Source organism: Hypanus sabinus, chromosome 14, assembly GCF_030144855.1.
Source record: "Hypanus sabinus isolate sHypSab1 chromosome 14, sHypSab1.hap1, whole genome shotgun sequence".
In the NCBI taxonomy this organism is placed as follows: Eukaryota; Metazoa; Chordata; class Chondrichthyes; order Myliobatiformes; family Dasyatidae; genus Hypanus; species Hypanus sabinus.
This window is the reverse complement of record NC_082719.1, coordinates 100,962,825-100,976,524: the sequence shown is the minus strand read 5'-3', so window position 1 is coordinate 100,976,524 and position 13,700 is coordinate 100,962,825. Positions and strand designations below refer to the sequence as shown.

The 13,700-nt window shown below is 41.8% G+C and overlaps 1 protein-coding gene across 1 annotated transcript in view; it reads left to right on the top strand.

Moving 5' to 3' along the window:
* The window catches only part of dcc (DCC netrin 1 receptor), an 897,707-nt gene that overhangs the window by 552,891 nt on the left and 331,116 nt on the right, over positions 1–13,700 (top strand). The window lies entirely within an intron of this gene.

Genomic DNA, 13,700 nt, shown 5'->3' with positions numbered 1-13,700 from the left:
TCTTAAAAAACTAAACAACCATTCCCCCCCCCCGATCACTCTCCCCACATTCCAATAAACCTTTAGCACTGTTCTCTACCAGTCCTATTTTGCATAATTGTTGTAGCATTTGTCGTCTTTCCTGTGCAAATTTCCTGCATGAGATAAGGATATGCTCTACTGTTTCAGTCTCCTGACATAGGTCGCAAAAACCTTTCAGATGTTTATTTATGATGGCTAGACTAATATATCTCACTTCAAAATATTTAAAAATCGATAAATTAAAATAGGATTATTGTGGTAGACTCAACAGTTTCTGCAGATGCTGGAAATCCAGAGCAAACACACACAATGCTGGAGGAACGCAGCAGGTCCAGGAACATCTATGGAAATGAATCAACAGTTGATGTCTTGGGCTGAAACCCTTCAACAGGACTGGAAAACAAGGGGGAGAAAGCCAGAATAAGAAGATAGGGAGAGGGGAAAGAGTACAAGCTAGAAGGTTGTAGCCCTCCCCACTCACTTGGTCTCACCTGTAACTTGTTCTGGCTTCTGTCCCTTCCTTTCCATTCCTGATGAATGGTCTAGCCCGAAACGTTGACTTTTCCATAGATTCTGCCTGACCTGCTGAGTTCCTCCAGCATTAGTGTGTTGCTCAGGTTTAATATCATTGGTATATGTCGTGAAATTTGTTTTTTTGCTACACCAGCACAGTGCAATACATAAATTATAAATTACAATAATATATACAAAAAATTAAATTAAATATGTAATTCCAAAACAGCGCAAAAATAGTGAGGCTGGCTCATAGTCTGTTCAGAAGTCTGATGGCAAAGGCACAGAAGCTGTTCCTAAAGCTTGGAAAGTAAAAGTTTATATTTGCATTATGTATTCATCCATTCATTTATTTATCCATTTGCTTCTTGTCTGTTTGTTTGTCGATTTATTTAGAGATACACCTCTATAACAGGCTTTTCTGGCCCAGTGAACCTGTGCTGTCCAATTACATACACGTGATCAATTAATCTACAAACTATGCTATATGTCTTTGGAATGTGGAAGGAAACCAGAGCACCCGGAGGAAACCCACACAGTCATGGGAAGAACATGTAAACTTCTATAGACAGCAGCGAGAAAGGAACGCAGGTCATTGGCACAACAATAGCATTACGCCAACCATTACACTACCGTGCTCTCTAATCCAGGCAGCATCCTGGTAAATCTCCCTTGCACCCTCTCTAATCCAGGCAGCATCCTGGTGAATCTCCTCTGCACCCTCTCTAATCCAGGCAGCATCCTGGTAAATCTCCTCTGCACCCTCTCTAATCCAGGCAGCATCCTGGTAAATCTCCTCTGCACCCTCTCTAATCCAGGCAGCATCCTGATAGATCTCCTCTGCACCCTCTCTAATCCAGGCAGCATCCTGGTAAATCTCCTCTGCACCCTCTCTAATCCAGGCAGCATCCTGGTAAATCTCCCTTGCACCCTCTCTAATGCTTCCACATCCTTCCTATAATGAGGTGAGCAGAAATGAGTACTTGAATACTCAAGTGTGGTCTAGCCAGGGTTTTAACAAGCTGCAAGATTACCTCATGGCTCTTGAACTCAATCCCCCGACTAACACACTGTACACCTTCTTAACCACCCTATCAACTTGCCCTGCAACTCTGAAGGATCTCTGGATATGGACCTCAAGACCCATCAGTTCCTTCACACTGCTAAGAATCCTGCCGTTAACCCTGTATTCTGCCTTTAAGTTTGACTTTCAAAGTGAACAACTTCATAAGATACTCCAATAATGCAAGCAAACCAAGCCACTGGCTTTGGTTTCACTTTACCAGTTCACTGGTATGCCAGCAGAATATCTGACTGTTTGAATCTGATCACCTACTGGAAAGCTGGCTAGACACTCGGAACTTGTGTGTCCATGCGAGTGCTTTCATTCTCTTTGCTGGGATGGGGCGAAGGTTAATTAATTAATTGTGTAGATTTATTTAGCTTGGGTGGCGGAGTGGAGATACAATCTTACCAAAGTAGGGGTAAGGTGCTCCTTCCCTCCACTAGCCTGCAGGTCACCCTTGGGCAATGTGTATCCCAGCCCCAACCCCGGTCAGGGTTTCTGGAAACCATGGGAGCAGGTGGTGGGTGGTTGTATGAGCTGCTTGTTCTGCAACCACTGACACCAGGCAGACAATCTCTGAGGAGTATTGATAATGACTGGGCTCACCTGTCTTGTAAAGACACTGCCCAGAAGAAGGCAATGTCTGTAGAAAAATTTGCCAAGAACGGTCATGGTCAAAGACCACGATTGCCCATGTTGTATGTCAGGGAACATAATGATGATGATAGTGGTTTATTTAGAGATATAGTGTACAACAAGACGTCCCAGCCCAATGAGCCGCACTGCCCAGCAGCCCACCTATTTAACCGTCCCCTATTCACGGGACATCAGAAATATTCTGTGTGTGAAAAAATTAGGTTGGATTGTGCAGGCTTTGTTGCCCAGGATAGATTCAGCAGTCACAGAAACATGATGTCTAATTGCCCATAACGAACTCGATGAGTTTCAGTCCGCTAGAATCCAGCAGTGTCCTGCCAGTTTCAGGAATGTCCGCCCCAAATGCAGCTGATAGCCCTCGACTGCTGGCAAAAAAAAAACAGGGGAGCAGTGTTTTTGGCTGTGAAAGCAGCCATGGATCTTAATAATGTTAAAAATGATTTGGACTGTCAGATGTTATTTGTTTTCAACATGATTAAAATCTGCAATCACTTTTTTAATTCGTAATCATTTTATCCAATATTAATCGTTTAGAATGCTACTGATATTCTGAATTATTAAAATTGAAGTAATTGATTGCAAAATAAAGAGATTATTGTACAGTCTAAGGAAAGTTACAAAAAATGCCCATGATCACATGGAAAATGGACTGAAAACCGTCAGCTGGAGTTTAATATAGATGAGTGTGATATGTTGCACTTTGTGCGGACAAACCAGGGCAAGTCAGTCAGTATCAGAATCAGACCAGGTTTAGTATCACTGGCATTGTTGTGAAATTTGTTGTTTTGCAGCAGCTTTACATTGCAAGACTAAATAATGAAAACTATGAATTACAATATGGGTGGCGGGGTTGAGGTTTAAGGTAACATAGGTTACCTTTGTTAACTTGCAGGTCATTGTTGGGCAAGGTGTAGCACCTACTTAGCCATTCCACCCCTCCCACCCCTCTGGCTCATGTGAAGCCAGGGGAGCAGGTGGTGGATGGTCGTGTGAGCAGCTGGTGCCTATCACAAGTCCTGGTTATATGACCATTGACACCAGGCAGACAATCTCTGAAGAGTACTGAAGAGTGGCTAAGAAGATTAATGTGGGCTGCCTTAATGACTATTGTCCAGTAGCACTCACATCAACAGTGATGAAATGCTTTGAGAGGTTGGTCGCGACTGGACTGAACTCCTGCTTCAGCAAGGACCTGGACCCATTGTAATTTGCCTATCGCCACAATAGGTCAATGGCAGACACAATCTCAATGGCTCTCCACATGGCTTTAGACCACCTGGACAACACAAGCACCTATGTCAGGATGTTGTTCATAGACTATAGCTCAGCATTTAATACCATCATTCCCACAATCCTGATTGAGAAGTTGCAGAACCTGGGCCTCTGTACGTCCCTCTGCAATTGAATTCTCGACTTCCTAACCGGAAGACCACAACCTATGCAGACTGGTGATAACAGATCCTCCTTGCTGATGATCAACACTGGTGCACCTCAGGGGTGTGTGCTTAGCCCACTGCTCTACTCTCTATCTACACATGACTGTGTGGCTAGGCATAGCTCAAATACCATTTATAAATTTACTGATGATATGACAATTGTTGGTAGAGACTCGAGTGGTGACGAGAGGGCGTACAGGAGCGAGATATGCCAACTAGTCAAGTGGTGCCGCAGCAACAACCTGGCACTCAACATCAGTTAGACGAAAGAGCTGATTGTGGACTTCAGGAAGGGTAAGATGAAGGAACACATACCAATCCTCATAGAGGGATTAGAAGTGGAGAGAGTGAGCAGCTTCAAGTTCCTGGTTGTCAAGATCTCTGAGGATCTAACCTGGTCTCAACATATCGATGTAGTCATAAAGAAGGCAAGACAGCAGCTATACTTTATTAGGAGTTTGAAGAGATGTGGCATGTCAACAAATACACTCAAAAACTTCTATAGTTGTATTCTGGAGTGCATTCCGACAGACTATATCACTGTCTGGTATGGAGGGGCTACTGCACAGGACCGAAAGAAACTGCAGAAGGTTATAAATCTAGTCAGCTCCATCTTAGGTACCCAGGACATCTTTAGGGACCGGTGTCTCAGAAAGGCAGTGTGCATTATTAAGGAACCTCCAGCACCCAGGGCATGCCCTTTTCTCACTGATACCATCATGTAGGAGGTACAAAAGCCTGAAGGCACACACTCAGCGATTCAGGAGCAGCTCCTTCCCCTCTGCCATCCAATTCCTGAATGGACATTGAATCTTTGGACACTACCTCACTTTTTTTTCAATATATACAGTATTTCTGTTTTTGCACTTCAAAAAAAATTCAATATATGTAATTCCTTTACTTGTTTATTTATTAATATTATTATTTATGTTTTATTTTTTTTCTCTGCTAGATTTCTTTGCTGCTGCTAAGTTAACAAATTTCATGTCTCATTCCAGTGATAATAAACCTGATTCTGATGGCTAGTGTCACCTGTTTTGTAAAGACACTGTCCAGAGGACAGCAATAGCAAGCCACTTCTGTTGAAAAAATTTGCCAAAAACTATCAGGGTCATGAAAAGATCATGATCACCCATGTCATATGACACAGCACATAATGAATGAACAAAATTACAATAAAAAGTATACATAAAAAAGAAAAGTAAGTGAAATAAGCAGTGCAAAAAGAGAGGGAAAAATTACTGAAGTAGTGTTAATGGGCTTATCGTCCATTCGGAAATCCAGAAATCTGATGGTGGAGGGGAAGAAGCTGTTCCTGAAACATTGAGTGTGTGTCTTCTGGCTCCTGTATCTCCTGCTTGATGGTAACAATGAGTAGAGGGTAGATCCAGGGTGATGGGGAAGCTTTATGATGGATTTCGCTTTTTTGTGATACCATCTTTTGAAGATGTCCTCGATGGTGGGGAGGTTCGTGCCATGATGCTGTTGGCTATGTTTACAACTTTGTACAGCTTTTTATGATCCTCTGCAGTTGCCCCTCCATACCAGTTAGTAATGCAACCAGTTATCCCAGGCAACCTGTTCATATTATGCTTCACAGTATACTCTGGGACAATTTTGACCAGGCCCAAGAATCCCCTTATAGAAAGTGTCAATACCAAATTTTGAACCACAGATCTTTTTAGAGTGTATAAATAGCCTATCTGACATTAATAAATGGGTGATTAATCCTTAATTAATGTTTCAGAGATCTAAAATCCATTTTAATATATGCAGGTCAAATTTGACCCAGAACAGCCTCAATGTACAAAAATTTGTGGCACCAGTACAAAAGTATAAAATTTTTATATATTTTTATTTTGCCCATTTTGGGTCAGTTTAGGAAAAGTCATCAAATATTGTCTTAAAAAAATGGCTCTTAGGTGTTTTTCCTGCTGTCAAATGTCAAAACGGGTCAAATTTGACTCGATCAGTATGTAAAAGTTAGAATGCTCTCCACGGTACAGCTGCAGAAATTTGTGAGTGCTTTTGGTGAGATACCAATTCTCCTCAAACTCCTAATGAAATGTAGTTGCTGTTGTGCTGTCTTTGTAATGGCATCAATATGTTGGGCCCAGGATAGATCCTCAGAGATGTTGACACCCAGGAACATGAAACTGCTTACCTTTTCCACTGCTGATCCTTCAGTGAGGACTGATGTATGTTCCCTCAACTTCCCCTTCCTGAAGCTCACAATCAATTCCTTGATCCTACTGACGCTGAGTGCAAGGTTGTTGTTGCGACACCACTCCACCAGCTGATCACAGTGTGGTAAACTATGTATACCTGTCTGGACACGCCCCTCTGCTGACTGCTCCTGTGGCTCCTCCCACGGACTCCTGTATAAAGGCGATTGGGGCTCTGCTCCTCCCTCAGTCTCCGAGATGTAGTAGGCTCCCTTGTTTGCTGCTAATAAAAGCCTATCGTTCACTTCCTGCCTCCGAGAGTTATTGATGGTGCATCACACAGTGAACGGTAGGGCGCTGAGATGTGTGGTTGACCAAATGGATTTGGGAGTACAGATCCATAATGCCATGAATGTGGCATCCCAGATAGATGGGATCATAAAGGGTGCTTTTGGCAAATTGGCCTTCTTTAATCCAAGCAATTGAGATGTTATATTGAAGTTTTAAAGGGTGTTAGCGAGACCTAATCTGGAGCATTGTGTGCAATTATGGTCACCTATCCGTGGGAAAAGATATCAACATGATTGTAGTGAAAACTTACAAGGAACTTGCTGGGACTTGAGTTATGGGGAAGACTGAGTAGGTTAGGACTGTATTCCCTGGAGCATTGGAGAATGAGGGGAGATGTTTAGAGGTATATACAATTGTGAGATGCATAAATGTGTGTGAATACATGCAGCCTGTTCTCCTCAGTCTGGGTGAGACAAGACCTCTAAAGGTCATACGTTGAGGGGGAAAGGTGAAATATTTAAGGGGAACCTGACGGGGAACTTCTTCACTCAGAAGGTGGTGTGAGTGTGGAACGAGCTGGCAGTGGAGGTGGGCTCAGTTGAGGTTTGGTTAAGTGCATGGGTGGGGGTGGTGTAGAGGGCTATGGTCCGGGTGCAGGTAGATGACACCAGGCAGAAATGCAGGTCGCCACGGGCTGGATGGGACCCAAGAGCCTGGCTCTATGCTGTAGTACACTATGACTCTATAAACATTTAAAAATAATTAAAATCTTTAAAATAATGGAGGCTGATTTTAAAAAGAACTCCAGGCTCCCCCTCGCCTATTAGTTCTTCGCTTTCCAGCTCAGATTGAAATTGATTGACCCTTGGCATGTCTGGAGCAAGGTTCAAGAGGTGATTTCCCAGAGAGAACTTGGCCCTACCAATAAACTCCATGCTGAGTGAACTAACAGATATCAGCCTTCAAAATATGTCAGGGAGTCCCAGACTTCATAGTACGACAGTAAATTCCTGCAAGTCTGGAACAGACAGATGTTTATACAGCTGATTTTTACAGCTGGCAGTAGCTTTCCATCACAAGTCAGAAGTGTAGCAGCTAGTGCAATGGTATTGCAGCTCAGGGCATTGGAGTCTGGAGTTCAGATCCAGTGTCATCTGTAAATAGTTCCTGTACACTCTCTCCGTGGGCTGCATGGGTGTTTTCCACGTGCTCTGATTTCCTCCCACAGTCCAAAGATGTACCGGTTAGTAGGTTAATTAGTCATTGTACTTTGTTCCGTAATCTGGTTTGGTTTAAATCAGGGTTTCAGGTAGATGGGGGTTGTCAGTAGTGGTTGGAAGCTCATCTAGGAGAGAGAAAACTCCGATCTCAAACCTCTGTTGGCTTGTGGCTATACCCACTCATGCAGAAGGCGTTGGGAACAAACCCCGAGGAAAAATCTGGTAATAGAGTCACTAAGGCAGTCTCACATTGAGTTCAAGCTTGACTCTGATGCTGCCGTTCCTTTGGATTCATCAGTTGGGTGGAAAGGGGGAGCCTGCTACTTGGGCAACAGCTTGTCTCCATATCATACTGCCCTGACTTGCCTATGATTACTAGGATGCAACATCCATGGCTGACCCCACCTTTGTAATCACCGGTTGCTGGACGTCATGTCTCAAAGGGCTAAAAGGGCCTAGTCCACATTGTATCTCAATAAATAATAAATAAATTAATATCATACAGCCTCTGTTCTAAATCTCTTTCATCTAGGGGTCATTCAGGTCTTGATACTTGTTAGTCAAAAGTTCAAAGGTCCAATTTAGTGTCAGAGAAATGTATACAATATACATCCTGAAATGTTTTTTCTTCGCAACAATCCATGAAAACTGAGGGGTGCCCTAAAGAGTGAACGACAGTTAAATATTAGAACCCCAAAGTCCCCACCAGCTCCCCTCACTTCCGCATGTAAGCAACAGCAAACAACATCCCCTCTTCCCCCATCGACTAAGAAAACGTTGGCACCCGCCAACAAGCACTAAAGCATGAGCGAAGTAATAGCAAAGACACAGACTTGCAGTTACCCCACAGACTTGCATTTCACCTGGTATATATGACATACCACAGGTTCTCCCTCTCTCCCTAATAAGGGAGAAGGAGGTGTTTCCATTTTCCCAGAGAGTGGGTAGACAATACAAACAACTCGCTGGTTTACGTCTATTAAAAACCCATTACGTCGCTTTTTTTCAAGCTGTGTGACTGAAGATCTCAAAGATCTCAGGACTCCGGGCACACAGCCATAGATATTTTGACTCCACCAATGCCTTTCCCCCAAAATCTGCTTTCATCCTTCCCATTTAAGGCAGAAGTTGATCATTTCCTGATCAGTCAGGGCATCAAAGGATATAGCGAGAAGACAGGTGCATGGGGTTGGATGGGATCTGGGATCAGCCATGACGGAATGGCTGAGTAGACTTGATGGGCTGAATGGCCTAATTCTGCTCCTATATGTTATGGTCTTATGGTCATATGAGCGGAATTAGGCCATTCAGCCCATCAAACCTGCTTTGCCTTTCCATCATGGCTAATTTATTATCCCTCTAAAATACATTCTTCTGCCTTTCCCCCCACAACCTTTGATGCCCTTAATTATCAATGACATATGAACCTCTGCTTTGACTTGGTCTCCACAGCTGTCCATGGCAATGAATTCCACAGATTCCTAAATGGACATCACTCTATTCTGAGGCTGTACCCTTTGGTCCTAGACTCCTCCACCACAGGAAACATCCTCTCCAAATCCACTCCTTCTCGGTCTTTCAATATTTGATAGGATTCAGTGAGATACCCCTCATTCTTCTAAACTTCAGTAAGTACAGGGCCAGAGCTGTCAAATGCTCTTCATATATTTAACCATTTCATTGCCAGGAACATGTTTGTGAACCTCCTCTGGACTCTCTCCAATACCGACATGTACTTTCTTTGATGAGAGGTCCAAAACTGCCCATTACACACCAAATGTGGTCTGACCAAAGCCTTATAAAGCTTCAGTTTTACATTCTAATCTTCTCAAAATGAATGCTAACATTGCATTTGCTTTTCTCACCACTGACTAGACCTGCAAGTTATCCTTCTCAACCCCATTCTCTTGTATTCTTCCCGTAACCTTTAACATCCTTCAACTATCAGGTTCTTGAACCAGAGGGGATAATTTCACTCACCCCATCACTGAATTGTCCCCACAGCCTATGGACTCACGTTCAAGGACTCTTCATCTCATGTTCTCAATATTATTGCCTATTTATTTATTATTATCATTATTTTTTCTTTATTATATTTCTTTCCTTTCTTTTTTGTATTTGTACAGTTGGTTGTCTTTTGCACATTGGTCATCTGTCTTGTTATGTGTGGTCTTTCATTGATTCTATTGTGCTTCTTTGTATTCACTGTGAATACCTGAAGGAGAATGAATTTCAGGGTTGTATAAGGTGGTGTATATGTACTTTGATAATAAGTTTACTTTGAACCCTTACTAATCATAAACCTATTAACCTTTTTTTTTAGATATAATCAATGACTTTTTTTAGATACAATCAATGACACAACCAACCATGGCAGCGAATTGCATAGATTCACCACTCCCTGGCTAAAGAAATTCCTCCTAATCTCAGTTCTAAAAATACTATATATTTTTTAAATTGGATACATAAAACGTTGGTACTATTTGTCATCTTACGTGGATTTCAGAATCCAAATCTGAATTCAAATCCACATCTGAATCAGGTTCAGTACATATATAGAAATATATTGTGGAATTTGTTGTTTTGCAGCAACAGTACAATGCAATACATAATAAGAAATATATATATATATATATATATTTATATAAAATTAAACTAAGTAAGTAGTGCAAAAAGACAGCAAAAACCAATAGTGAGGTAGTGTTCATGGGTTCACTGTTCATTCAGAAATCTGATGGTGGATGGGAGAAGCTGTTGCTGAAACATTGAGTGTGTATCTTCAGGCTCCTGTACCTCCTCCTTCATGGCAGCAATGAGAAGAAAGCAAGTCCTAGATGACGAGGGCGCTTAATGATGGATGCTGCCTTTTTGAGTCATCGGCTTTTGAGGGTGTGCATAGTGTCCTAGGGCATTTGGAGAAAGGATGAGAAGACATGTTATCCCAGTTTCATATCTTCTTTGCTATTTGCAGGAGCTTAATCTGACCATATTGCCTGCTGCGTTTTGTACGTTAAAAGAAACAGCATCATTGCCTGCAAAACATTTTGAGTTATCGTGGGATTGTGTCAGTTGTGATTTATATGCAATTCTTTGAATATCTTTTCTGAAAAGGTCAGATTTATTGGACTTTGGTTAATCCAGAAACAGAATTGTGTAGGAATGCAATCTTCTATATTCAGCAGTCTGCCTTTGGTGATTTGTATTTTCAATGGATGCAAAGTTCTATTATATTTGTTTGTCTGCCATAATCTTTGCACCAGTATGTTTGACTGAACAGTGTGACTGGAAGTTTATTATTGGTATTCACAGCTAGCTTCCTCTTGAAAAGCAATAAAAAAAACCAGGAGTGGACATAGAGAGGATTTTTCCTGTAATGGGGGCGTCTAGGACCAGAGGACAGAGCCTCCGAATAGAGTGACATCCATTTAGAACAGAGATGAGGAGGAATTTCTTTAGCCAGAGGCTGGTGAATCTGTGAACTTCATTGCTGCAGATGGCTGTGGAGGCCAAGTCATTGAATATATTTGAAATGGAGGTTGATAGGTTCTTGTAAGAGGGTTAAAGGTTACAGGGAGAAGGCAGGAGACTGGGGTTGAGAAGGGTAATAAGTCAGCCATGATGGAATGGTAGAGCAGACTCAATGGGCTGACTGGCTGAATTCTGCTCCTGTGTCTTATGGTCGTATTTGGCACACTATCGGAAATGTAGGTGATGCCGATAAAGCTTACCGCAGCTGAGCAAATTCCCTGCTTCTGCACAGAATTACCACTAATTGGTTCTAAATGCATATCCTGGTCACGTGGCCTGATTTTCAATAAAATTGATTAAAGAAAATTATAAACAAATATACTTACTGATTAATGATGTATGTGGTTAGTCTAAGTGTATGTTCTGCAAAAAGAATCTTAATTTATTATCTTTAATCTTTAACTGGTAATATCATAGGGCAGGAAATAATTTATCGATTTATGCACAGAGTCATAGAGCTATACACCATAAACACAGGCCTTTCAACTCAACTGTACGAGAATGAGAAGTCATGAGTTAAAGAGGAGCATGTTTCAATGTACAACACATCAGACCTTGAAGTGGATGGGTTACAGCAGCAGATAACCATGAACATACACTCTGGGATCTCTTTACTAGGCATGAGAGGTACCTAATAAAGTGGCCGCTGAGTGCACCTTTACAGGTATTCGGGAATTGCTGAGGCGTGTTGGTCAGGGTTAGTGCAACATGCAACTTCTCGTTCCCCCAGGAGCCTCAAGACACATGCTCAACATTTTAGGAACAACTTCTTTCCCTCCGCCACCATATTTATGAATCCATGTACAAATGAACCCATGTACACGACCTCACGATTGTTTTTTTGGCTCTCTTTTTGCAATAAGCCATATTTCTTATTTTAATTTAGATTTTCTATTATTGTGTATTACACTGTACTGCTGCCACAAAACAACAAATTTCATGACATATGAAATTTGATTTGTTATTAATATGATATTAACCCTGATTCTGATGTCCAACATGTATTCCCTAAGCATCTCATTAAACTCATTATCTAGCTATTATTGGATAAATATACAGTATACAAGAAAGATGAAATTTCATTTGAGAAACCCGACTAATTTCTTTATCATTAACTTCTCAATCCAATGTACCAATGTTAATTGGTATGACTGTATTTAGTGTCATTGTGTCGTTGACAAATTCCTTCCATTGTCTCTTTACGTTGGTTCCCTGCTTTTGGAGTACCAAGGTGCAGTGTTTAGTTTATTAGATCTACAGTAGTGAAGTGGTTAGCTCAATGCTCTTACAGATCAGGATGTCAGAATTCAGAGTTCAATTCCAGCATCCTCTGTAAGGAGTTTGTACGTTCTTCCCATGCGTGCTTCGATTTCCTGCCACATTCTAAAGACGTACCAGTGAGGTGGTGAATTAGTCATTTACAAATGGTCTTGAGATTAGGCTAAGGTTAAATCAGTGGGTTTTCACACCACTCTATCTACCTGTAATACTACTTTGAAAAAACTGTACTCCCTAATCCCACTGTTCCATTACATTCCCCGGTGATAATACAAATCCTACTCTGGTTAGGGCTGTAAAATAGAGCTGGAGAAAAATGAGCTCATGCTGCAAGCTTGTTGTTAATACAAGTGAGAAATGGATTGATTACAAACAGTTCAGAGCACAATTTAAAAAATTTAATGAAGCAAGAAATAGAGTAATATGAATATATCAGTTTATATGGGGCGTCACTGTAGCATAGCGGTTAGTGTAATGCTATTGCAGCCTGGGACATCGGAGTTTAGAGTACAACTTCCAGCATCATCTCTTAAGAAGTTTATATGTCCTTCCCGCGCGTGGTCGGTTTCCTCTGGGTGCTCCAGTTTCTTTCCACAGTCTAAATATGTATGGGTCAGTAGGTTAATTTGTCATTGTAAATTATCCAGTGATTAGGCTTGGGTTATTATTGGCGGGCTGCTAGATGGGGAGGCTTGGTGGGCCAGAATAGCCTGTTCCGCTCTGTATCTCTAAATAAAATTAAACGAATAAAAAAGAACTCTCATAAAAAAGAAGCATGGATAAAGCAAAAGAATTTAAGAGAGGCAGCCCACGTAGATGGAGGTGAGTGCATTCTTCCAACTTCCAGAGATTTTTTTATAGATTGTGCCAGTGAAGAGCACAGATGAACAAGTTTCCTTCCTTCTACCAACAGCATATCTTGACCACTCTTTGACAATGTTGGCATTGGTCAGCCTACACTTGGAGTATCATGAACAGTTTTGGGCCCCTTAGCAAAAGGATGCACTGGCATTAGAGGAGATTCATGAGAATGATAACAAGAATAAACAGGTTAACATATGAGGAGTGGTTTATGGCTCTAGGCCAGTATTCAATAGAGAGGATCTTCCCTGGCTTGCGTATCATGTAATCAGCTGGGGTGCAACATTCATCATTGACCGACCAACAGAGAGTCCCCAAACAAACAAAGATGAAGAGGCGAAAAAATTGATAGGGTTCTGGAAGAATATGTTAGGCTTTGGTGTGTAACAGAGCAAAATGCATGAAGGGCAAGAATGAAAGGCAGCTGAAGGGCCTGATGAAGGGCCTTGGCCTGAAACAATGGCTGTTTATTCCCCTCCAGAATAACAGACCTGCTGACTCCTCTGGAATTTTGTGTGTGTTTCTCTGGATTTTCAACGTGCAGAGTCTCTTGTGTTTATGAAAGCCAGGGGTGGAGGTTGGAAGCCCGATGTCTGCGAGAGTGTGAGTCCAGGGCCAAGCACCTAAAGCCTAGAGGGAGCCTGCCCTGTGGTAGGAGTCCTGT